We start from the raw sequence: 23,368 nt of genomic DNA, 5'->3' as shown, positions 1-23,368 counted from the left end.
GTTCAATCAGACTCAGCTGTCAGTAATTAGCAATCACTCCTGACAATCTATTCCTCTCCCAAACACTATAAATACCTACGAGATCCTTATCTCTCTCTTGAATGTCTCTTGCATCCCACCTTCACCCCATCTCTACCACCGCAGCTCCCCCTTGGTCACCCTGCATGGGGGTCTTGGTCTCCTTGTTCTCTGGCCCGAAGGCCAGCCCTCAGCCAAGTGGGTTAAGCCACAATTTCGCTCCATGACGCTTTCATCTCGGGTGTTGTCATTCCTAGTGAACTGGCTGAGTGTTTTATAGACCACTTAATGCTGTTTTACTTTTGACAGACCTGGTGGAAATCACTGTATTTGAAGACGTCACCATGACCATAATGCTGGATATGCACGGCAAAACGGTCAGTCTGTTGCATGGAACTTCTTCTTGCTCCTCTCCACGGATATCTTTAGTAAAAGGCGAAAGATTTGTACGAGATGAAGAGAAACCAGAGTGCATGGCTGCACAGCTGCAGGAGCCCAGGCCGCCTTCAAAGCATCTGCCCTACCGGTCATGGTTGGCAATGCACCTGGCCTTACAAACGAGCCAGTGTGGCCCGTTCAGCTCGGGGCTCATCGCCTGCGGCTCTCGGCTTGCGGGCGTGCCCAATCCGTGCTGCGGCAACACGATAACTCTGAAAACAACCGGCCACCCTGTGCCGGAAACGACGCACTCTGGGAAGCCGCTATGCAAATCGAGTTCCCAAGATCCCCGGCGGCCGGACACTTCTCGCCCGCCGATGAAAAGAGTGGGAATCAGAAGGCCAGAGACCGAGGACTCGCAGAGCAGACAGCTACAATCGCAATAACTGTGTGTCTCATGGAGAGCAAGCTGGGGTATGCGAAAAGACAAATTCCTAATGCAAGAAATTGTACAGGGTTAATAAAGTGATGTTATATAGTGTACTGAAGTGTGATGTGAGAAGGAATCTTGCTTAACACAACAATGCCTTTGGTACAGATTGAGGGAAATCTCATTGCTCTGCAATAACACTTCTCCCTCTTCTGCAACCCAATCCATTTGTCAACAAGCAGGATTATACCAGCCCACAACTTCCATTAAACATTGTAGAGGTCCTGCTGTGCCACTTTTCACTTTGAAAACGCATCATGGTTCTATTGTTCTGTATTTATTGGCACACCTTGTTTGATACCTATTTAAAAAAATGTTTTAAGCCATTAAACCAGAGTTTCTCTTGAGAAACAGTACATATTGCAAAAACATACAGGGCCCTGAAAACACAAAAACGGAGTATGTAGTTTATTGCAATTTGGTCATAGCTCTTTGCCTGTGGATGTTCACCCTGTTTCCCAGTGTGGCTCCTGCAACGTGCTGTCAGAAACCTGACACTGGAGCTGTGGGCATGCAGCAATCACACAGGACTCATAGGGAGACAGCCTGTGGGTGGCTGGATTCCTGGAGGCCTGCTGGTGAAGAGATTTCTCTTCCATTTCTGGGAAGCAGTCCTAAACCCTGGCAGTCATGGTCACAACCTTATTCAGTTGTTCTATGGACAGAGCAAGATTCTGTCTCTGGTGCTATATCTCCTGTTACTATGATAGGTCCGCCCTCCACTTCCCCCCAAATAAGATTGCTGTGATGCCTGAGCACATTAAAACTCACACTGAACCAAAGTGTTAGGAATCCCTGGTGGAAAGATACAAGGATCCTGTGCAGACGCAGGAGTGGATAGTTGATGAAGCAGGCAAACAATCCAATATGATAGGCGATTACGTAGTCCAAGGAGAAGGGTATTTCAGTAACCAGGAAGAGCGATAGAGGCGAACAATCCGAAGCAAGAGGCAAGGTCATGGTCAAAAGGGGTAAAGTAAGTCGTAATCCGGGGAGAACATAGGAGGCAAACAGTCTGAGACGTGAGGCGAGGTCTGAAGTCGAAAAGGCAGAAGGGAAGTCCAGAATCCAGAATAAACGAGGTACGGAGGAAAACGCCAGGTAGAGCTCTCAAGGAGGAGACTCAATACCGAGCAACGGGAAGCAGGTTAGGATGGTATAAATAACACAGTGTGCCGCACTGTAGAGCGTTTGCAGGTGTGTTAACGCGTGCGGCGGCGGTTGTTAATAATAACCCGCTGCTGGTGCTGGTTAGATCGCTTCAGAGTTGGTCTCCGCTGGCTGGCGGTCGTGACACAAAATGGTGGACTCACAAGGAGTCCACCATTTTCTAACCACTTTATCCAATACAGGCTCACCAGGGAGCCAGAGCCAGAGATTCTATCTGGGGTGCTATATCTCCTATTACGATACTGTGACAGGTCCCCGATCCTCTTCTCCCCAAAAAAGATGACTTGTGATGCCTGGACACATTAAAACTCACACTGATCCAAAGAAGTGCTTCACAAGGAGTCCACCTTCCGTTCATTTTCTAACCACTTATCCAATACAGGCTCGCCGGGGAGCCAGAGCCTATCCCAGTAAGCAACGGGCACAAGGCAGGATACACCTTGGGTGGGAAGCCAGTCCATGGCAGGATACACAGACACAAGCTTGCACACTCTCACACCAGGGCCAATTGTCCCAGAAGCCATTTAACCAAGCAGTACGATTTTGGACTGGTAGGAAATCAGAGCATGTGAACCATGAAAAAAAGGGAAAATACACAAACTCCATGCCGATAGCACCCCAAGAATTGAACCCAGAGCCCCAGTATGAGGCAGCAATGTTAACCACTGTGCCACACCTTGCAACGTGTCTTGATTCAGCAAAACTCTTCCTCGGTTACAGATAAAGACTTGCTGTTCAAACAACCCAACACAAACTAACTCCATGCACATCCTTTACAGAATATCAGAGACAACCCTAAATGCACCCATGAAAGAGTGTTTGCTAGGCCTTCACACATTAGCTTATGGATTAACTGGTGATTATCACCTCAAGTGTGACTATTTACAAATATTAGAGGCCTTAATGGGCTCTAGTGGCAAGTCAGCTGTAATCACAATTCTTACTGCATCTGGCCTGCCACAGTGACAGTACTGCTCTTGTTAAGAAATTGGCGCACAAGGAGCCCTTAGTTTACTGAGGTCTGTGGTCTCGCAACTCTGAAAACTACGAGTGTTGTTAGTGAAACTATAGGTTTCCTTACAACCCGTAGTTACAACATTTTTCTTTTTGCCCCAACAGAATAATAAATAACTATGGACTGAGATACAGTGATTACATTAAATTATGACATTTAAGTGTCTCATTTTCAACAAAGTCAGAAGACTAAAAAAATTAATGTTTAATGGACCTCTACCTCTGATCAGTGACCCACATCTTGGAATGCTAATGGAAGTTAGGGAGGTAAACTTCTCAGTCCTCTCCTCCTGATTTCTATATTAACAAAGTGAGGTTCTGACTTTTGATCACCACTGAAAATTATGAAAGCTGTCATTCAGTATTCTAATGATCCTTGAATTGATGTCAGACTAAACTTTATTTCTATTCTTCATTTTTCTTCTGATTTGTTTTGCACATTTGTAACTGTATATGCTCATAGAAAGCACATCTTGCCGATAACTTCTGAGAGCAGGTTTGGAAAAATCTAAATGCCATATGCATATGACTTTTCAGTTTAGCTACTGGGTTCATTAGTAATGAGAAGCAACAGTATGAGATCCCTTCACTGTATGCACATACGTGTAAATAAGAAGCAAGTTAAAAAAGCTTAAAATTAACTGAAAGAGATTTTAATTGTGTTTGTCGTGATAGTTTTTGGGTCCCCTGTGACCCTGAATTCGATGAAGTGGTTAGAAAATAGATGGATGGTTGAATTTCACTTGTTAAGGGTAAATATGGGATGTACATGTGTTAAATTGAACTGGGAGAGAGAAACATCCACTTCTATAATACATGACTATTATCCCTAAATTCAGTAATATCCCTGAAGAGATCATTCTCTACTTTAACAAATCACAGATGTGCATGTGGTAGGTGTGATGGCAGCCAAGGATATCCCGTGTTTGAAAATGAAGCTGTACAATGGAGGAGGGTGTAATGTCATTTACAAACTTAGGCTCCCTAAATTTTAATTGCGTTAATCTCTCTGGTCATGTGGTGACTATTTTTCTCTGTCTTTCTGAAAACTTAAACTGCAGCTGAAATGTGTACTATAATAATTTATCAAGCAACATACACATCCTTACTTAGGAAAATAATGAATTCAGCTGCCATCAAATGAATGAGACAACTTCTTCATCAATGTCAATTTGGGATATTACAAAAGAGAAAACAGCTATACAGTATGTTTTATGATGCAAATATATAAATTAATCAGGAAATTACAGCGAAGTAGGAAAAACAACAATGTCCTCTCTGCCAGTCTCACTGTTCATGGTGTTCACAAACTTTTTATTTTTTACAGTATTTTTACAGAATGCTACGTATAGTGTCTTGTATTTACCTACATTTGAAGACATCTTGCTGTTAAAGTATGCACATTTGTAATATTTTTTTAAAAAAAACTTAAATCCTCATATTGTACAGGTTAACGAGTGAAACAGGTTAAATGTCAGCCAAAACTGCAAAAAACAATGTTGATTGTGTAAGTTTTCCCCCTCCTGTGTGTACTGTATCTATTTCAATAGTCGGTTAAAGTTTTAATTTTGTTTCATAACTTTCTGAATGTGAAGATAGAATGCATACTAACTAGGGATTTCAAGATTTTGTTTTGTGTTTTAATGTGACATTACTACATAGGCACAGCTCGCACACTTAACTTTTTTATGTCCTATTTTCAAACTATTTTGTTTTTACCATCACCAGGTTCCATTCTCTGGAGTATAGGCTGTTAATCTCTTTGTCTCAGACAGCACGCTCAGATCAAACCAAAAAACTGCTCCAGGCGCACTTGTTTTTCATACTGTCTGCGTTCCCATTCAGACAACAAAGGCGTGCACAGTTTGAGCCGACAAGGAGTTTCAAATGTCAGAAAACAGATCAAGAAATCTTTTGCATTTAAATTCTCAATGGCAGTAAAAAACAACTCAGGAATTAATGGTAACAAACGAACCAAAGGACTATTGTGTCAGTGTCAGAACGTGAACTTAGTTTAGTCAACCACAGCTTAGTTTGTAGTCACTTTTTGTTGAACTAAACTTGACGTTACAAGTTAGAATACACGGCTGAAAATTAACAGTTCAGTTTAGGTAAGGGTGAAAAGCACATTGGCATTCAAAGCTTGTTCATGATATATGGTAAATAGCTACAATTCATATGGGACTGGGAGCTTTGGGGTAAAAAGATGCATATTTCACTACATTTAACTTGTATTCTGTTCTCGTTGGAGCACATTTTCCCGTGCTTAGAACATCCATTTGCGCAGTTTCCAAACAGTGATATCATTCTCTACCACACACTACCTGTCTAGACTGTAGATATCTGGCTCTGGCCTGGGGTCATTGACCTGGTCTCCTGACCTGGCTTTTGAACAGATGCCTTCTCTTGTATATGGCACCACAGAAATAGCTGAAGGGCGGGACAACATCATCAAGAATGGCCAATGGACCAGAAGTAAAATGCGGACTCATGTTATTACACTCATCCATGGTAATAACATGGCTGGACTGTAAAACTGTTGCAATTCTAGGCAAAGTGGGAAATACACCTTGTGTGTGCGTCTCCTTCAGTGTTCTCCCGAAGTGGCCATTTACAGTACCTTAGGATTAAACCCGTCTCAAACCTTCACTGGACTGTGCTGCGACTCCTCCCTGAGGTTCACTGAGCTCGATCATACTGTATTTCACTCCCCTTTTGCTGCCTTCAACTTTTAAAAGGTTGAAATTGTGTGAAACAGCTGCACAGGAGGCATTCTCTGCATGGAAATCATGTGTTAATAAAGTTGTCCCCCAGCAAAGCTAAACTGTTGTTGCTTTGTGCACCATGCACTCCTCTTGAGGAGACAGTGTGAATAAGGGCAATGAACATTCAGACCTGACTTGATTTAATTGCCTTTGCTGATTACAGTATCACAGAATATAACGCATTTTAACAGGTTTGCACAGAGCGGACTAACTCCACAATGTGGACAAAAGTTACATTTCCAAACTTACATGCAAATGAAAAGAAAATTATTTAAAGCTCCTTTAAGACGTAGTTTTTTCTGCACCCGTCAGAAACTGTCAACAGCTTAGGTCACCTGGAGTTTTGTTTTATACAGACAAATTCTCCACACAGATGCAAAAGACATAACAGTCAAAAGTGTCTATTTGAACATTTCTGGTAGCGCTTCAATTTAAAAGTCTGAATCTCCTGATGCAGTTTAACTTGTGATGGAGCATTTCTGATAAAATAGAGATTCTGAAAATCTTGGGTATGAGTATTTTAACGACGTAGAGTATTCAATTCAACTCAAAAAAACCTTATTCATCCCCAGGGGTAAAATGTAAGCTGCAAGCAGTGCAACATACAGTATAACACATAACAATAAAATGCAACATTGCTAAGGAAAAAAAAATAGACATAAATGGACCATAAAAGTGATTGAAAGTAACAGCGTGTAGTATTTAAGACGGTATTAAAGTACATGCTAATTTGTAACAGGGGTTCTGTCCAATAAACATCATGTTGATAAGAGTTGTTGCCGTCATTGTTTACAAGGCTGATGGTCTCTGAAATACAGCTAAATTTCCTTGTATTTGTTCTGCACAGTGGGCAGCGAAAATGTCTTCCTGCAGCTAAGAGTTCAAAGGACTGATGAATGATGATTGAGACGGGTCTTCAATGATGGCACAGGCCTTTCTCGGGATCTGCTGGACATAAAGTTGTGCCAGGGGTCTTAAAAGGCTTACCAAGGACTGCAGAGTTGAGGTTTTGACATTTTGAAGGCATTTTTATGTCTTTTTGACTGAGCGAGGTGAATCAACATATAAAGGAAAAAGTTCAAATGCTTTGGATAAAAAAAAAATCTTCTTTTTTGGACTCCAAAGGATTTCTCATATACAGTAAGTGCTGCTGAGATTTTTTTCTCAATGATATCAGTGTTCTCTGTGAATTGAAGTTTGTCATCAAACACAGAATACAATATGTACAAGAGGAAGTGTGGTATCTCAAATCTTGTGGAGCCATCTTTAAATATTATTGTTGTAACCGTACTATTAAAAGAAGACTCATATATGATGGACGAAAGAATTTCATTATCTTAAGAATACCATGGAAATTACAGATGAAGCAAAATGGCCAAAATCTTAGTTTTTAATCTTAGAGTGGTTTTATGCCATTTAAGCTAAAGATTTTGTCACTGGACAATGTTTGAAGGGAAACAAGCACTAAATAAATCAATACGTAAGTTAAAAGAATTGTGTAAAGTGTTAAGCATCATGGGCATCAGGAATCAGAAATCATGATATTTACAATGGTGTACATCCATACTCATTTACCATTTTTTGACATTTTTTTTTGCAGTGACTGACAGCTTTTTATGCTTGCTGGACATACCGTATGAATATCTTTGTAGACAGTACCTTTAGTTACTTAATTTTATTACCACTCCAAACATCCATGAATTTATTTTGAGGAGAGAATTTGGAATTATAGTATTGTTATTCAGAATGGCTGGTCTTTCCATGTAGCATGCCAGAATCAATGCTGATTTAGAGAGCAAAGCTAAGAGTTTGAATTTAGATTCTTATTTGCAATTCTTTCTGTGCTTATTTTGGAATAAGCATATCAGCGTTGAAATCCTTTAAACTTTGCCAAATTGTTGTTGTTTTTTTTGGACAGGGTGAAGCTCAATGTACATGTATGATTTTTGTCTAAAAAGCAACATTTTGTTTGTACCTTGAAATTTTCAAATGCACTCAGGTAAATAAAAATTACAATGTTTCATCTTTCTTCATTTAAATGAAAGAAAGACAACATTTACAGTAGGAAATTCCTCTTTTGTTCTATTTTTTCTGCAATTCCATTCAATTTTTTATGAGACAGCTATGTCACAACAACAAACGTCACTTACTGTTTTCACTGACGGTGTCATTTACTGTAAGTATATTTTGTTCTTGTGGGAATGTTGAGAACACTTCTAAGAATTACGCTGTACAAAGCTTCTGTGTTAGCCTTTATTTTAAGTTGCATATCCGGCTCAATAATTCATGGCATTGTTCGATATCAGAACCACTGCTGACATGCGTGAGTCACTGTTACTTTTAAAAAGACGTAAACAGGACAGAGCATTTCAAGTCCTTAAAAAAATGGAATTACAGTAACATTTGGTTTGTATTTGAGCAGCATTTGAATATAGGCTTGCTTTGCATGCAGCAAGGCAAAGTATTGTGATTGCATTTGTCAGTTTGGCTTTATGGTTCATAGGAAAGACATACAGTATACTGCATGTTAAAAAAATCCCAAAAATAAAAATGTTTATAACCTGTAGCCATACATGAAGTAGGTGGAAAAGAGGCTGTAGAACTAGCAATGGTGCCAATAGTTTCAAGAGAAGGCTGTATGAAAGAGTTTTTCCCCTCGTAATCTGAAAACATGCTGGTGGGTTTTCAAGGCAACTTGAACATTGGCCCTGGTACGAGACTGTGTCTGTGTGTGCCCTGAGTGTATCCTGCCTTGCACTTGTAGTTTGCCTGGATAGCCCCGTGACCCTGAATTCAAAGAAGCTGGAAGAAAATGCATGGAGGGATTTGTCACGATTGTAGCCCCTCCCCCTTAAGGGCGCTCCGGCTCTTTCACTTCCGTGTGGATTTTGTGCACCTGCTCCCTGTTCCAGCCTCCTATCCAGCCCACCTTAAAAGCCAGACACTCTCTCTGTTCCGGGCTCTGCATTGGTTCCCGTACCAAGCGAGTCCGGGATCTGGAGCGCCTGGTCCAGTTCCCCCTTTTCCCCCCAGGCCCTCCACCAGATCCCGCTCCGGTTTTTAATCCTGTTTGTCCTCGTCTCGGATGGACCGCCCGGCTTTGGACTTTTGCCTCGTCTTGGATTTCCCATTGGACTCTGTTTTGGATTGTTTGCCCCAGACTCACCACCTAGATCACCTGTGCACTATGGACACGCTTCATGTTTTCATTCCCGTCTCCTGCATGCTTTTTCCCCCCTGTTTTCCTCACTAATCCCCGGATTGTGTCGTCTGCATAGGGTCCCGAAAGAACGCTTTCGTTACAGGATTATTATTATTATCACTATTATTATTAAAATGGAAAAACTAAACTATGTAACACTTTGTATCCATGTTAACAAAGGAATAAAGATACTATAAGACATTCTTGGAGAACACTGCTGTTGACACATTATGAAAGCATTATGACAGCACTGGGAGGATAGGAAATGAAGGAGATGAGCAATTAATGCGTTAATGGATGAAGAAATGGTCTTTTCTCTGCATCTTCATTAGAAGCATCTTATTTATAGTTACTGAACAAAAAAGGACTATTACCATTAGTCTTTTTTTAGAACAAGGGAGCTCATCAGCTCACAATAATGTAATGAACAACAGGTACAGTAGATTATCTTTCATCCATCCATTTTCACTCCTCTTTTCCTGGTGAGGTTACAGTAGATTAATCAAAAATAAATTTAATCTTCCATGATCTTTATTTATAGAGATATATCATATATCATATATGATGAGTGGACCACAGCATGTTTAATTAGAGTTATATGACTATTATCTTGCTAATATCTCACTGTCTGTAACCTTCACATTCTACAGCAGAACTTCATATCCATATATATATTTGTAATATATATATTTACATATACATATATATATTTTTAATTTTAGACTGTGATATTTATGAATGAAGTTTTTCTTGTTATCATTATTACTTCAGAATCAGCAGGCAAGATCTAAAAAGAGTTAAATGTGGTAAATATTTGCCTAGATTATTTAGATGGAATGCAGACCATTTTCACTCTTGACTTTATTCTCTCTAACAGGATTATTTACACATTCTCCAGCAGTGCTAAGATTTGCAGAGGATTAAGAGAACAATTTTGTGAGAGTATTAGTCTGAACTTCAGGCACAGAACAACATAGTTTGTTAAAAACTTTGAGATCACCCATCATAAATATACTGTATCTGAAGTCAAAAGATTTCAATCAGCAAAGTATTAAAGGTGATAAAGAATCAAAATATATACTTACATGTATAAACACAGATTAAAGTAGGGAGTATTACTCTACAACATACAGGAGAAGCAGAGTCTAACTGAAAAATTATGAGTCTGTATATTGTTGTAATTAAAAAATGATGTACTTTAGATGCATTGCTGAAAAGGATTGTTGGGATATTTTGACTCTTACAGCAGGGGTTTCCAAGTTGATAGAAACCAGGCTTTTTCTTTGTCTTCCTGATTAATAAACATCTCTGCAGGTGGGAGCAGTGTTATATTGATCCAGTTCATATGTCATTTACATCGATTTATCCTAATTACAGTCTTAAAATATTGATTAATTCAAAAGACTGTAGAAATCTTCAGGATTCCTGCATCTGCAGGTCTAGAATCTCTGTATTATGGTACTGTATAAGTGACAGGTGTGCAAAGATGAATTACAAAATGACAGAATGCTATAACCCAAAGTTCTCATCAGAGAATGGATCATAATGGTCCCACTGGTCAGTGCCACAGTATATGAACATACAGTAAGGGTAAAATTATAAATCCATATGCTGCAGCTGTAATTAAAAATAATGAAGATGCATTGCTGACAAACTGACACTGTCTGTTTGTGTCCAATGGTTTTTAATCTGAATTCTCATGTAATTTGCAGACATGTACATTTAGGCTTCAATAGAACAAGTTTTTACAGTATTTTTTCATCATTTTGTGCACATTATTATGAATGTCATGCATGTATTTTATAAGTATTACATTGTTGCAGTCTTTAATGTATCCCTTTCCATTTCTTGATTGAATTTTTTTTATAGAACTGTTGCTAAATAAGTTACTTGAGGTTTTTCTCTGGCTTTCTTCACCATGCAAACATTTTCTCTATGAATTATGAAGTTATGAAGACAACCTTAGCATTCCTACGAAACAGAAAAAACAGAAATTGTGGAGGCACAATGCTATACATGTAAAACACCAAACAGGCATAGGAACTTAACCAAGATTAATGAAAGGATCTTCCTTTCTATGGGTCAGACATTTAAAACATTTGAAGTTCATATTTGGAATATGTTAGAAGCAACCAAATGCAGATATCAATTACAATACAAACGTATAAGAAGATGAATTACTTCCTTAAGAAGATGAATTACCATCCAAGGTGTCAAGTGATGGAGGGGTATATTGGCACAGCTGTGGGGTTAAAGGTTCAACTCTAATACCAGTGTGGAGTTTCTATGTTCTCCCTATGTCCTTGTGGGTTTCCTCCGGGTCCAAAGACATACTGGTAGCCTAATGGCTTCGGGGAAAATTGGCCCTGGTGTGACTGTGTGCGTGTCTGTATGTGCCCTGGAAGGTACTGGTCTCCCATCCTGGGTGTATCCTGCTATGCGCCCGTTGCTCATGCTAGGAAACTCTCTACTGTAGTTCCCCCTTTGATCTGATACTGGATAAAGCAGTTAGAAAATTGGTGGGCGGATTAATGGAGGTCAGGTGCGGACACAGAAATGGTAGACATGGCTAACAATTGATTCCTTTGTTTGTCAGAACACATACAGTACTAAGTTGCCTGTAGAATATGTATTTATCAGCAGTAGAATTTGAATATAACTGAAAGAGTGAATGAACTGAGACCTTTAGGGACCTGTGAAGATACAGTAATAAGGTGTCGGAACATTACAAAAATAAACAAGACCTACTGTCCACCAGAATCTGGACACTTCCTGTCTACTGTCATTGCATTAATCATAACCAATCAGTGATGTCAGCATTACAGTCCTCCACATTTTTTTAGGTTTCAACAACAGTGGTTGACTGTGTCAGGTGGCTAGGCCAGCACAAAAGGTTGGAGTGTTTTGTTTAAATGTGCCTGTTGCCTAAGTTAAATAAGTTAAGTATTTTGGAATTTAGTTTGAAAAAGTTGGTGAAATTAGTTTGAAGACCCATCGTATCTCTCACGTCTGGGATGGAATATGTCTTTTTCTGGCATTTCACTTGTTTTATGCCACCACTGCACTGTATCTCTTTATTTTTCATTTTGATTCTTGGATCTCTTCATAGTTTTTTTTTTTGGTGGGGGGGGGGGGGATATTTGCGTGTTCTTGTCAGCTAATGCTTTGGCTGTGTGGAAATCATGGAGCTTTTTTATTTCAATTCTCATCGTCCCAGATACGCTTTGAAGTATATTTTGAAACTGAACAGATAAATTCCAGAACAAAGGCTCACAGAAGAGAGCAAAAGTCGAATGGGAAGAATAGAGTACGTATGGAAGTAGATAATGAATGACAACTGTTTAAAGATTTAGTGTTTGAAGGGCAAGCCAGACTCATCCAAAGAGTGTAATGATCAAAAGCTACATAAAAATCACAAACAAATGCAACTTGCACACACACTAACAGATCTTTACTGTGAACAGATACAACAAGAACATCATTTTAAGAGGAGCTTCTGATTTGCAAAGGTGAAATACAAAATGATATCTGTAAGTTTCATACTAGTAGGTGACAAATTGGCTGCTTAATAAAAATCTCCATTTCATACGTTCATCTATCCTACCTTGATAGGTAGGATATTCTAATTTCTAATCAAGTTCCATTTTTTCAGGTTATCCATTATGCCGTTTTGTTTTAAAGAATAGCCAGACTCTTAATGCAATAAATATTCAAGGTGTCATCTTATTGCCTTCCTTATAGTTTTACTTGCATAGTCATCCATCGCAGTGTCCTAGATATAATAATAATAATAATAATAATAAAAATAATTGCTTACACTTATATAGTGCTTTTCTGGACACTACACTCCAAGCGCTTTACAGGTAATGGGGACTCCCCTCCACCACCATCAATGTGCAGCCCCACCTGGATGATGCGACGGCAGCCATAGTGCGCCAGAACGCTCACCACACATCAGCTATCAGTGGGGAGCAGAGTAATGAAGCCAATCCATAGATGGGGATTATTAGGAGGCCATGATTGGTAAGGGCCAATGGGAAATTTGGCCAGGACTGGGTTACCCCCCTACTCTTTTTGAGAAATGCCCTGGGATTTTTAATGACCACAGAGAGTCAGGTTCCCGAGTCAGGTTCTCTTATATAATCAAATTCCAAAGATGAAAGCTGACAATTTTGAATATTTCTGTATTCTGATTTGAAGTTTTATTCTGTTGTTTGTGAAATAACCCATATAAATTAGTGCCATAAGCACAGAGGTTAATTATTTAAATGGGTGACTACTTTGAAAAGAATTTCTCAAAAACCCGTCCAACACATACTGTACTATTGGTTCGATGTGCACAGGAACTGAGTGTGGAGAAACTAATGAAGAAAAATAATCCATCCTACTAATCTCACCATATTTTAAACATGAAGGCAAGCAGAGATGCATTAAAACAGACTCGCAATTAAAGGGAGTAATTTAAAATAATGTCTGATAACCTCAGCCCCAACGCATTTCTTTGTAAATCAGTGTCATGAAATTCTAATTTCAAACCAGGAAGGATGGAAATCAACTTTTAAATTAGTCCAAGAGAACGATCAATCAGTTAAATTATTCATGTTCGTTGGCAGGTGCCTGCATTCGTAACATGCATCCAATAGCAGAGCAGTGGTTCTGTTGCTAAGGCTCTGCACCTGTGGCTGGAAGGTTGCTGGTTCAAATCCCGTGGCCGGCAGAGGAATCCTACTCTGTTGGGTGCCTGAGCAAGGCCCTTCACCCCAACTGCTCCAGGGGTGCTGAAAAATAATGGATCCTGCACTCTGGCTCCAAGCTTCTCTCTCCCTGTCTGTGTGTCTCATGGAGAGCAAGCTGGGATATGTGAAAAGATTAATTCCTAATGTAAGAAATTGTATATGGCTAATGAAGTGATCTTATCTCTTAATACATCTTTCACAAGGAATAGCAGCACCCATCAAGGCAATGACTTTAGGTACTTTTTTTAAAAAGTTAGACATGTAAAGTTTTTGGTTCAATCTGCCTGGCTGAAGCCCAACATCCTGATCGGACAATGAGGAATCTTTGGAAGCCCAGCAGGGTGAGGAGTGACCAAGGGGCAGCTGTAAAAGTGAAGAGGGGTGGAGTAGAATGACAATGAGACAAATGGAAGGAAAAGAGAAGCTTATTATGGTGCCTTTCATGAAGCAATGCCATTGAGGGTATATAATAAACAAAAAGTATCTAAAATCATTATAGGAGAGTGTGATTCACTTGTTTCATTTGCAATGACATACTGTACTGTTACACTTATTTTTCCATATCACATAGTGATATACCAAATAACATATTTACATTCAATCAATGCAGTATACTTGCTTGGATCATACATTTATCTTGTTTTGGGTTTGTCTAAGAACATTGTCTAAGATTACTTTATCTTTATTTATTATTCCCCTACAGTGGAATTAAAACAAATAGCCAAACAGCACAGCACCACTGAATACCATATGCAGAGAAATAATTACTGACACAAGGCTTAATCATTTATCTAGCTACAATGTCTTGCAAAAGTATTCATGTTTTTTTTTTCATGGTTTCCTGTTCTGTTGCTTTAAAATGTCAGGACACTTTGAAAGTGCAATTAATATTTGTTAAAAACCCAACCTATGCTACACATTCAAAGAAAAAAAAAGAGGTAAACTGAGGAATAAAAATGGTAATTTTATATTTGCATAAGTATTCAAACCCTTTGTTATTACAAACCTAAATTAAAGTGCAAAAAAGTACCTTGGCCACCAGTATAATGAGTTGAGTGTCTTCTTTCTCTGTTCAGCAATAGTGGTTTACATGTTTTCAGAATAAATACATTATGAGACAACTGAGATTGAAAAAAATGACGATGCAGCCATGCATTGTAGATTATAGATTTTTGCTGTCTTTCTGCTACAACTACTTCCTTTCCTTGGCTCAAAAAAAAATAACTTGGGTCCCTTCTCCTTCTCAGACATAGAGTGTGCAAAATAGTTACATCATCATTCCACACTGTTGGAAAAGCAGTTCATTAGAAAGTTATGTGAATGAAAAAGGATCTGCTGCATGTCCCTTCATCCACAAACTCAAGTGACTGTATCTGCTGGATTGATATGTGACTGGAGGTCACATATTAGAGCTAGCTTCACCTACACTTTAAACACACATTTTTTCCCAAGACATAAATTATCACTGTAATAATAAGAACCACAGACAGTCAGGACTTCAGTTGTATGTCTCATCCAAAGGGCAGTGCCTTTGTTACGGTATAATGTCCCCATATATACAGTACATGTGTCCCTATACTGTTCGGTTAGGACCCACACAGGCCACAGGATGAGCATCCCCTACTGGTCCCACTAACACCTCTTCCAGCAGCAACCTTATTTTGGCAGGTGGCAGGTGGCAGGTTGTGAGCTGTAGGGTGATTTAGCTATTCGCTATATCATTTACCTTTTTGTCAAAATAAGAACAGCCATTAATCCTACTGCCATCCCACATTTTGGTCATGCGTGGCAGACAATGCTTGCTTAGACTACAAGAAGCAAAACTCAGCAGAGTTCGACCAGTGCTGGCACATGCAAATTTACCCCTACTCAAGCTGCTTGTCAATATCTAGCAGTCACATTGACACTGAGTGCAGCTGGGAGCAAGTCATACTGACTGGGGTTTACTTTGCCACACATAAATAGGTGATTCACAATTAAAGGATAAAAAAAAATAATTTTAATACACAATAGGTAAGGCTAAGAGTGTGAAGAAAAGAAGCCAGGAACCTATAGAACAGCACACCATCTTTGCCTTATTTCTGACTTCATTATGTTTTAAAGAAATTACTGTTTTCCTCACCTTGTTATGGTAAATTTATCTTTTATTTGTGCCCCATTCCAGTCCATTTGGCTCCTGAGTGTTCAATTAAAATGACTGTTGTTTCATTTAGCAGCATTTGATTATATTAGAACAATATTCATTAAGCAGTTTCAGCACCACTGAATTAAACAGGCTGTACTGAAGCCTGAAGCAGTGCCAGGCGACATAAATTATCTAAAACTGAGGGAGCGAAGAGGTAGTTCACATGCCCTTGATACCGAAATGTAATGTCTTATAAATGCTCTAAAGTTATTGCCTTTTAAAAGTGCCAAATTCCTCCTTTCAATCACAAAATGTGCACTGAGCTGCCAGAATTAAAAAAATATGAGTGAACTGAGTTAACCCTCCTTATTATACAAAACAGAAGTGAGTTAGAACAAGAAGCTTTGGTGGAATAAAAAGCCATTCATCACGTTAAATTCCAAATAAATGTTCCAAGTATGAGAAATATGACAAATACAGTATGAATGCCCCAAAATGGGTAATTCCATTCCCTCACAAATAATTATATTTCTGTATAATCATCTTACTTTTTACTCACATTTTATTTTCTTCAGTCACTTTTCATAAAATAATAATTCCTTACACTTATATAGCGTTTTTCTGGACACTCCACTCAAAGCGCTTTACAGGTAATGGGGACTCCCCTCCACCACCACCAATGTGCAGCATCCACCTGGATGATGCGACGGCAGCCATAGTGCGCCAGAACGCTCACCACACCAGCTATCAGTGGGGAGGAGATCAGAGTAATGAAGCCAGTGTAGAGATGGGGATTATTAGGAGGCCATGATTGGTAAGGGCCAATGGGTAATTTGGCCAGGACACCGGGGTTATATCCCTACTCTTTTCGAGAAACGCCCTGGGATTTTTAATAACCACAGAGAGTCAGGACATGAGTTTTAAGTCCCATCCGAAGGATGGCGCCTGTTTACAGTATAGTGTCCCCGTCACTATACTGGAACATTAGGACCCACATGGACCAACCTTAGTTTTTCCCAGGAGTACAATGCAAAGTATACAATTCACAGAAGACTAGATTAGAAATCATAATCAGTAGGAATGCAAATCTTCTTTACCACAGGATTCATGTGGGACTTTTCAAAGGGGTGAATTTACTTGGACAGTTTCAACGTGAGCAGGCAGATCAAACCAACATGTTGCTCTGAATCACCTTGGTTTGGGAGACCAAGGCCAATTTGATGGTCAAAGCTGTGGTTTACATGAGACAATTTAATCTGTTTGATACCTCAGAACTTGTCAAGTGTGTGCGTCTGCTCTCCCCTCCCAGAAGTCCTTTGTGTCACGCCCAACATTCCTCCCCTGGAGGGCGCTCCACTACTCCCGTAATTAGTCCTGTGATTGTTGCTAAGCTCCCCAGGTGTACCCTGTGATGTGTACTGCTATTTAAAGACTAGCTCCTCCAGTCCTCGGGGCTCAGCATTAGGGTACGGATGTCGCGAGGCCCGCCTAGCACCAGGATATCTCTGTCTCCTGAGGGCATAGGCGTCATCCCCGACACTTCCCTTGTTCTGAGTCCGGGGTCTGGAGAAACTCGCCCCGTCATCTTAGGACTTCCATGTTCTGCGTGTGTTCGTGTTTTCCCCCTTCCCCGGGATTTTAACCTTGTCGCGTCCCAGGATGGATCAATTGTTGATGGACTCCTGGACTGTGCCCTGACCTGCCTTTGGACCTGCTCGGATTTGGAATCCATTCTTTGTCTCCCCTGTTCACTGTCTCACGGACTGTCACTCTTATTTTGTGCACTATTCAATCCCTGTGTGTTTTCCCAAACCACGCCTCCTGTTTTCTCCAGCTCTTACCGCATCGCATAGGGTCTACTACAAGATCCGACACGGTTTTCGGACCGTGGTCCTAACACTTTATACAAAATACTGTTGATTTTAAGATGGTGTCACACTACACCGGGCTGTTAAGCTCGTCACTGGAGGACAAACTTTCATTTAAAAGGGTATTCCATCAAATGTTCAGGACACCGTCATACAAAAACATCAAATGGCTTCCTTTCATTTGTAACCTCTTGCATTTTCGTATGTGCTGTGCTTACCAAATCTCTCCATTCCTTAATAGAGCAGCCACGATTAGCTGACATCATTGAACTGTATAAATCCCATTGAACTGTACTGTACTGTATATAAAGAAAGAATAAACAGGAGGATGAGGATTTGTGACAGTAAGAAGTGCAAAGAAGAAAATGAGAAGGATTTTGCCTTGTTCTTCAGCAGGTGCATGTCCTATAAATAATTCACACCTTGTCTTCCAGTGTATAAACAATCACGGCACTAAGTAATTGAATGAGCCTCTTGTGACAGGCCAGCATTAATTAGTACTAACCAGCAGTTTCAACCGACCTGCCATTAGAGATCATTCAGCCCTCTATTACATGTAAATATGTTCACAAGTGGTGAATTAGTTGATTGATTAGATATCTGGGAAAGGGTCGAGTGTCACATTCACACATAGTGTGATTTCAGTGTGATACCTTTTGTATATACTGTAAAGTGATTCACCTCCCTGAAAGCTATTCTTTTGCTGTTCTTGTGAACAATTCACGAGGTACCTGTTTAAAAGCATACACATCTTCAGGGAGCTGTCATCCATTTCTAGTGTGCTTTGGATTTGTGTGTTTTTTCTAGTGTGCTTTCATCTTTGGGGCCACTGTAACATATAACCTCTCGATACAAATTACCGTTAAAAAAAATTGGCTGCTCCAATATTGGCTGTTCCAATATCCTGACAGGTGGCACACCCGTCACCTGTTATAAAAGGCTGATACTGTTCTCTAAAACACAAGTCTATGTATTAGCATTTGTTCCTTTGTTATTCTGACCTCATAGTTTTGTAACATTAAGTCCAAGGAGATGAGCTTAGCCACACACTCTAAAACAGGAAAGGGAGCAAATTGTTTCATAACAGACACAAGCAGTTCTTCATTTTATTTCTTCAGCACAGTTTTAAATAGCAAAGAAAAGCTGAGTGACGTACTTCAACCCAGTTTCATCATGCCCATGATAATAATATACTCTTATCGATCTACTACAGGACACGGGCCTACTGAACTCAGAGTGTTGGGTGCCTTTCCAACCCTACAGTATATGAACATACCTTGATACAAAATAATCACTTAAAGAACTCTCTTAAAGAACTGGGCAGCTCCAACTCCTGATACTTGTCACAGATGAGTCATGCTCTCCATTTGCCTTGCAAGTGGTGTCAGCTACAGTATGTATGATGTTCGAGTCGACCCCCATTCTGTAAATGATGCGTGAATGTGCCATTTTACCTTGGCTGACTGTTGGAGGTCCTCTTGCCTTTTTTGTAACTGTGTCTCTGTATTACTGGCAATACTGAAAGTGCAACCCAGCAGTGTCTAGTACAGACACAGAAGCATCGGGCTTCTTTGGAAACCAAATTTGTGCTGGAAAAGGACTCTTTTGAGCTCAGACACCTGTGTTTTAGTTGGCTCCAAGCAAACTAACTTTGCCTTTCATTTTCATGTGTCTTGATTTTGTTACCCTTCCTCTGTGTTTTTTTCCAAACTGACCTCACACCTAAGCTGGAAAAAACAGAAAGCTTAAAAAGCTGGAAAACAGCTTCTAAATAGCACGGTGCCCATAGTGATCATAATTATACTTGTCTCCTAAATTCTGTGCTTGGAATTTAGCAAATTTGAATTTTGGGGGGGGGTGAATGTATTTGCCCAGGTATCTGCCTCCTTGTCATTAACCTTTCTATGCCTCAGATGGTATCTAGAGGAAAATTTATGCATTAGGATACATACTATCCAGACTTTTTAATTGGAAATATTTAAATATATATGTGGGAGTGGTCACCAGGGTGGTACAGTGGTTGGCATTGCTGCCTTGTATCACTGGGGTCCCGGATTCAATTCCTGAGGAACTATCTGTGTGGAGTTTGCATGTTCTCCTCATGTTTGCGTGGGTTTCCTCCCACAGTCCAAAAATATACTGGTGGGGTAATTGTTTTCTGGGAAATCTGGCCTAGGTGTGAGTGTGTGTGTATTTGTGTCTGAGTGTTGGCCCTGCGATGGACTGGCATCCCCGCCAGGGTGTACCCTGCCCTGTGCTTGCCAGGATAGGCTCTGGCACCCAGTGACCCTGTACTGGAGAAAAGAGGTTAGAAGATGAATGGATGAGTGTGAGAAAATAGCAATCGGTTTCAATGTACTATGTACAGTATATGCTGATAGCTTTAGTTCAACTGAAAGAGAAACTGCAGCTTATTTACAATGGTAAAGATAAACTGTGAAATTGCAGTGAAAAAAGCTAGGGTTAAGAAAACTGTAAAAAGGAGAGTGAAGCAATCGTCAACTAAGAACAACGGTCTTACTCTAAGTACTTAATTGATTTAAGCATTTAGAACACAGTTGTGCTCTAAGTGCATAGATTAAGAGAGAACTGTTTGATCTGGGTTTGAAAGTTTAGCACAGGCCCATTTTACTGTTTTGACATAACACAACATCAACTTCAAAATCAAGCACAAAATATCTAGGCACAACAACAATTCCGCTTGATACTTATACTTAAGACAAGTATACACAGAAATATTAGTTTGATGGCTCTGAAAGTAAAACTTCAAAAGCCCCTCAAGGTACCTCAGTTGTAATAAAGATCTGAACCCCTAACTACTCTCTTAAGTAACCAAAGTGAACCAAAGACTTCTATGGTTGTTTTCCACGGGTTTAGCAGTTTGTTTGTTTTTTTATTGAAAATGTTTTTTGGATGTTGGAATGTACTCTTTATTAAAGACAGCCTTGAGAAAACCTCTGTGGTTTGATTTGGGTTTTACTGTAGGTTGAGCTAGGGTTAAGGAAGATGCTATGTTTTGAGTAAAAAAAGTGACACAGTTACGTTGAATACAGTACTTGAATACAGAGTGTATTGTTTTCAGTTTGAAAGTTTTGTATGAACCCATTTGAGTTTTGGGTCGTAATGTGACATCAGTCTCAAAATAAAAAAAATACTTGAAAAATCAAAATATGACCAATACTTCTGGAGCCTTTTAAGTAAAACTACTTTAAACAAATATATTACTTTAATGGTTTTAACTATAAGCCTAAATTCTAATCCTTAACTACACTAGCTAAAGAATCTAATTCTTGAAATAATATATTCTAAGAGCGACCAAAATTTCATTTCCCATAATTATGACCTAATCTTGTTAAAAATAAAGTGGGTTTTTGTATTCCTAAAATGAATTTTGATTAACAATTAAAGACGGTGTTGAGAAAGCATTTTGATTAGAGTTAGGGTTTTGGGGCAACAAAAAACACAATGCTCTGAGTGAAATGAGCTTAACAAATTTAAAATGTTTTTTTTTTAATTAATATTGTGCAAGGTAAAGACTGTTTTTTTTTTATTTCTCCAGCCCTCCCGTAACCCTGAATTGGAAGAATGACTTAGAAAATCGATGGATGAAGTATTTCCTATTTAAGAAGTGAATTTTGATCTTTTAAAGCTATTGTTGAGATGACATTAAGCTTACTACTAAGGGTTTGATCAGATCTAGGGTTAGGGTTAGGAAAACCCTGAGGCTAAGAATAAAACCACTGTTTATTCACAGATTGAAAATTGAGTATGGACCAGTTTTAATGTGGTGGCACAGTATTTATGACAAAAAATAAAGGTATGATAATATGTTCGTTCTAAAACACAGTCTAAGCTAAGCCTTGGACTACAGTTCCATATAAGATTGAACCCTTAACCTGCACTGAAATCCTGCTTTCTTTTTGTACTGATTGCCTTCTGTATCCTGAGAGGCCAGTCTTTTCACCAGCTCCATACTGCCCTGAATTTCCTGCTGAATTTTCTCTGATTCCATTTGGTGAACCTTGCCCTATCCTAATCACCAGTCTTCCTTTTCCACTTGGAGTAAAAAGCCTTTCTCATTTAGTCCTTCATGTAGCCATGGAACACATTTTCATACTTTTTTATACTTTCATATCACATCACGAACCTTCACGTCTCATATCTTAGTTCTTAATTTGTTCCTCCTGTATTCCCAGTTACTCTAACCAATGTGTGGACCCGCACATTCAGAAAGGTTTTCAGGTTGCTGAGATTTAAAAAGGGACCTCATCCATCTGCAATCTCACAGCAGAGTTCACCATCGGAAGCCTCAGAGTCGTGGTTTGAAATGTCACCCTCTCACATGTCTTTCACCATTTGGTCACTGAGGACATTAGCTCGTTCTCCACAGCCTTCTGGGAGTGTGGTTTGGAGAAGCCATTTTGTCTGAAACTACTAGCCTCTACCACTGTACGAATCCATCTATCTCTCTAGAGGCAGGGGACCTGCCTATTCTTTAGGTAAAACTGCTTAGACATTCAAAACTCTGGAAAACAAATACAAATACAAAAACAAATACAAATAATCCTTCCCAAGACACACACACGCACCAACAAGGCTAAGGAATCACCTTGTGTTAGCTTAGCGGAAAGAAGCACAATGAAAATCATGGGAGACCCGTCTTTTCTTGTATGAGGCAGAACTGCTATCCATTATGCTACTGTTAGCTATTCATTATACTGAAATGTATTACTGGATTACACAAATATTTGGTGGTAAGGCTCCCGCATTTCAGTTTGATGAGGAATGATAGCAGCCAAAAGTTTGTGTGACTGTAGAAGTGTTCACTGAATTTAGTGAAAACTTTGGCTTAACCTGCTTGGCTGAAGGCTAACCTCCCATAGGGAAACTAGGACCCCGTGCTTTGTGAAAATGGCATTTGGTATTTACTGTATGTGAACTGAGGCGATTACGTCAGGATTAGGCACGCCAGGTGAACTTAATTAGGTCGTCTGCCTTCATCCCTCCAGAACTTTCGTTAGAACTCCATTTAAAGAAGCCCATCAGCTATCAGCCGTATACAGTAACTGAGTCAGGGGAGTTTTTTCAGATGAGGGGCAAATCGTCTGCCATGTGTGTTCTGTCCACTCAGGTCATTGACTTTTCAGCATGCAAGTGGACCCACTGCACTGTTTCCACATCCTGGGATGACACATGTCCTCAGGTATTTTGCAATATAAGGTACAGTATGTGCAATGTAAACCCCTTGTTTAAGAGAGGACCTAGGGGAGTTTAATCCATTTAAAAAGACAGGGCTTAAAGTAATTCTGAAGACAAATAAGATAAGAAGAGATATAAGATCACTTTATTGGCCATATACAATTTCATGCATTAGGAATCTGTCTTTTCACATACCCCCAGCTTGCTCTCCATGAGACACACAGACAGGGAGAGAAGCTTGGGGTCAGAGTGCAGGGTCAGCTACTGTACAGCGCCCCTGGGCAGTTGGGGTTAAGGGCCTTGCTCAGGAGCCCAACGGAGTATGATTCCTCTGCCAGCCAGGGGTTTTGAACCAGCAAGCTTCCAACCACAGGCACAGATCCTTAGTCACACTGCCACCACT

The 23,368-nt window shown here is 39.7% G+C and overlaps 1 pseudogene; it reads right to left on the bottom strand.

Annotated features, from left to right (window-relative positions):
• Nucleotides 1-403: 403 nt before the first annotated feature.
• On the bottom strand, nucleotides 404-491 carry LOC148829122 (U5 spliceosomal RNA; annotated as a pseudogene).
• Nucleotides 492-23,368: the final 22,877 nt, after the last annotated feature.

Source organism: Atractosteus spatula, chromosome 8 (assembly GCF_055471065.1).
Source record: "Atractosteus spatula isolate fAtrSpa1 chromosome 8, fAtrSpa1.hap1, whole genome shotgun sequence".
In the NCBI taxonomy this organism is placed as follows: domain Eukaryota; kingdom Metazoa; phylum Chordata; class Actinopteri; order Semionotiformes; family Lepisosteidae; genus Atractosteus; species Atractosteus spatula.
Note: the sequence above shows the minus strand (reverse complement) of the source record. Positions and strands in the feature narration are given on the sequence as shown.